We start from the raw sequence: 4,104 nt of genomic DNA, 5'->3' as shown, positions 1-4,104 counted from the left end.
TTTATAAGCTGCTCCATCACACTATTATCCCCTTATTCAGTGCTGCCCTACTATTTAATGCAACCAAACTTGTGAGTCATTAAAGATATAGTCCATCATTTTGTAATTTGTGCATTTTGTTCGTTTGAAGCAACAAAAGTGTTCAAAATCTAATGAAGGATACTGAACAACTAAAACTGATGAAGTTTCAGCTCAGCTTCCGCTGTATATTCTGAGAAAAACAGCATTCTAGGATCTCAATTTCAAATCAAAAGTTGCTGAATCATGTTTTGAATTGCAGCTATACGCGATGTCGCGCACTGATCCGACGAATAATAGCAACCGCGCGCGCCTGTGCGTCGTTTGCCAATTCTTTTGCCCAGCGCCGCCGAATAACAAAACGAACTACTAATTTAAATTTTCCTACGGGCGTCTTAAGACGCACCGTTGGAAAGGCCTTCTTCGTTGATTACTTCAAAATGATAGCTTGCCAGAAAGATTAATTTCACAGGGAGTTTAGTCCACAAACTATCTTTCAACCAAGTATGTTTTTCAACAATAATATGCCAGTTACTTTTTTGGATGGCTGCCAAATGATGGACTATAGCTTTAAGTCACAATGCTGGCAACATTAGCGAACCTGCTGCACACCTTGCAAACGGCGATCGGAGTCCACCTAAAAAAGATGCAGCATTTAATTTGCTCAATCTTGATAGAGACTGTTTTTTGTTTGTTTTAAACTTGTAGATGGAGTCAGAGAGATATCACCGGTCTGTGAATGGCACCACGCCCGTCGTGGTGGGGGAAAGCTACACAACGGTTCAGCACCAGACTCGGCCTATGCCTCGTCGTTGGGGAGGGGACGCAGCGACAAAACAAGGACAAGGTAAATTCTTAGTGATCAGAAGAGAGATTTTGCTCTCGGAGTCACTTATTTATGTGTCATCAAAATGAACGGTTTTTGTGGCGTTTTTTCCCCACAGATGCAGTCAGCCATCAACAGCGCCCTCAAGGACGCGGTCGTGTGAGCGGACCCGAACACGGCGGACAAGTCGTACTGGATCCAACGCGTCGGGGAGCTCTCGCTACAGCTGCAGCAGAGCAGCGAGTTCTGTCGGACAAAGTGCGGGATCTGTCGGCCCAGTTGGGGCGTTCACGAAGTCCCTCGCCTCATAAATGATGGACACGTTTCTTTTATTGGCGATTGACTACTTGAGGAACAAGAGGGCCAAACTTCAACATATCGGCCAATTTTGCGTGCAGAAAAGTGTATAAAAGAAAGGCCCAAATACACGGTCCAAAATGTTCTGTTCTTGAACGACATATTGGGGGCTGGGCATAGAACTGTATTATTACTAGACAGCAAACGTACACAATGTAGCCATCTGAACGCATCCATGTTTGTGCATAACTTGTAGAAAGCAAAATAAAATTGTACAGCTTTACGCATATCTGTGTTTGTATTTAAGCCTATATTATAAACATATGTTCAAAACAAAACAAATAACCAGCAAATAAGCAGTCTATTTTGTTCTACACTAACAATGCACACAACTGCACGTGTGCTACCGATGAATCGTATGTTTTACCAATGAATTCTGTATTACAAATGGACAACCATGCCTGTTCAGCCCTTATGGTTTTCTGTTCTGCATTCAGAGCTCACCAGGCACACTTCCATTCCATCTAATTTCAATCTTTTCTATAAGTCCACATACATGAATTCAAAATGTCTGCGCTCCAAATGCTTAATAAAAGTATTCTGCACATGCAAAGGACGAGTCCATAATTTATTATAGCTCTAAGGAGTGGTGACACTTTAAAACAATTCCTATATCATGGAAGTTCCATGCACTGACACATTACATTCCTTAATAGTTCAATATTAGTGTGCCTTCGTTTCTTAGACTGTACTGTAGCAGTTGTAGAAGTTGTAAATATTGGAGTTTATATTTATGAAATGTATAGAGTGTATGAATAGTGCTCTTTTTTACTTTTACATGAGGTTCTTTTCGATCTGTATTTTTAAACGGTACCATACAGATACATTGAATACACAGTTAGAATTTTATATTTGGTCTTTTTAACTTCAAAAATAAAGTTCGAAAATGAACCAATGTTACACCATCTTTCCACATTTGGAGGTAGTTTGCCATTTTCCACCCAAAGTAGTTTCTTCTAGTTGAAAAGACTTATCCCTATCCAAATGAAGTACATTTTAAAAAGATGATATAACATGAAATGGGTTAAGCTCTTTATATAAATTTTTACAAATTTTTTAACATTTATGCAATTGCCAAATTTTCACTTTGCCCTTTAAGATAAAAGAAAAAGTCTGACCAACTTTTATGAAGGTATGACAGTATTATTTGTTGCAGTCATTTTACATTGAAAATGTATTAATGAAACCTTGTATTGCTCGTTTTTGTAAAGGTCTTTTGACATTTCGATCATTCCCCTTTTTTGTATATTAACAGTACAATTTACAAAAAGTACTTTTGACTGCATTCTACTGAAATGAAACATTTTCTATTGATATAAAAATTGTAAATATGAAAATATCAATTTTATTTCAGTAATGTACTTTTTCATATACAGTATAACAGTTCTGAATTTTTACAGATATTATTTACTAAACTTTTTTTTTTAATGTGTGAAGTGAAAATATTGATCTTTCTTAGAATAGTTTCTTTGATTTTTAATTCATTAGGCTTCGACAACATTGCCAACTACTGATTTTCAATGATTCCGTCCCTATCGTTTTCTCAGAAATAGCTTTTAAGTTTTGTATAATTCCTTAACAGTACTTATCGTAGATTTGATCTGATTTGGGTTTTTTCTTGGTTGATGAAATAGCTCTTGTTGACATGTTAAGCCAAAAAAAAAAGTCTCCGGTTTCTGGTATGCGCGCGCGTCGCCGTAGCCATGCGCGTCGGCAAAATGAAAAAGTTTTCTTTTCAATGAAAGATGATGTCTCAAAACGCCAAACTCACTGGTTTGACTGGAATCCTGCTGCTGCACAATTTTAACGTGTTTTAGATGGGGTTATGATCGAGAATAAGCTTTATGTGGCCTCTCTGGTCTCCCATAATATTTGCACTAAGTTTAGTCGGGCACCATTAGCAGTCATCAGCCGACATTTGAAGCAAAAAAAAACAGGTAAAAAAAAAAAAAAAAAAGCCGCGTCACCGCACCACTTTTTGGGCAAGCTCCATACCAGAAACCGGAGACTTTTTTGGGGGCCTTATCTCAGGAATTTTTCCAAACACTTGTGAAGTCTCTCAAAGGATGATTGAAATAAAAAGATCAATCTTCTGCAGTTAAAATAATTTCACAATAACTTACAAATAGGTTCCAAGGTTGAAATTTATTTGGATGTAACAACTTTAGTCAACAGTTTTTTAATCATTTTGGCCATTAAAGAAATAAAAATTTCAAAATTTCGAATTTTAAATATGATGGGTCTTTCCCAATGACATCGTCAGTGGACTTTCCCTGTCAGAAAAATCCTCAGGCTCCGAGGCTCATAATATAAAAGAGCCTTAATTTCGAAAAGCTTCAGTCCTCAAGAGGGCGCTATACCTTATTGGAGGTTTATAAAATCCCGGCTTCGTGCAGGCTTAGTCTTCGTACTGTAGCCGAAGGTTCAACTTAAAAGAATCCTGCTGCGTTCATATTCGTGCAATTAGACCATGCAAAAGCCTTGAGTGGCAGAATCGATGTTCCGTAGCAGAAAATGGCCCAAATATTGTACTGGACCCGGTCAAGCTGAGGATAAAAATCATGCGGCTGGGCTCACTGAAGCGCAAAGCGGAGACGAAGTCAACAATTTGTGTAAACCCCCACAATATCGACTAGCGCATGTTCCGTGCATGACGCAGGGTCATGATCATGGAGCTATAAAAAGGCTTTTTATAGCTCCATCCATGGTCTGATCAACCGACCGCGTGTTTTACTCCGGTTATACGTCAAGGAAGACACGGAAATGAACAAATCCATAAATCTAACAAAGGCCTAATCACAGGAGGTACGATAGAGGAATTAACTGAAATGAGGACACGAGAAGAAAAGGATGACGTATTCCGAGGTCTGTATTAAATGCCAGTAGCTTTATTTGTAGTCAAC

The sequence above is a fragment of the Patiria miniata genome, unplaced genomic scaffold, assembly GCF_015706575.1.
Source record: "Patiria miniata isolate m_02_andy unplaced genomic scaffold, ASM1570657v1 HiC_scaffold_3, whole genome shotgun sequence".
Taxonomy (NCBI): domain Eukaryota; kingdom Metazoa; phylum Echinodermata; class Asteroidea; order Valvatida; family Asterinidae; genus Patiria; species Patiria miniata.
The sequence above is the reverse complement of the archived record's forward strand: the minus strand, read 5'-3'. Positions refer to the sequence as shown.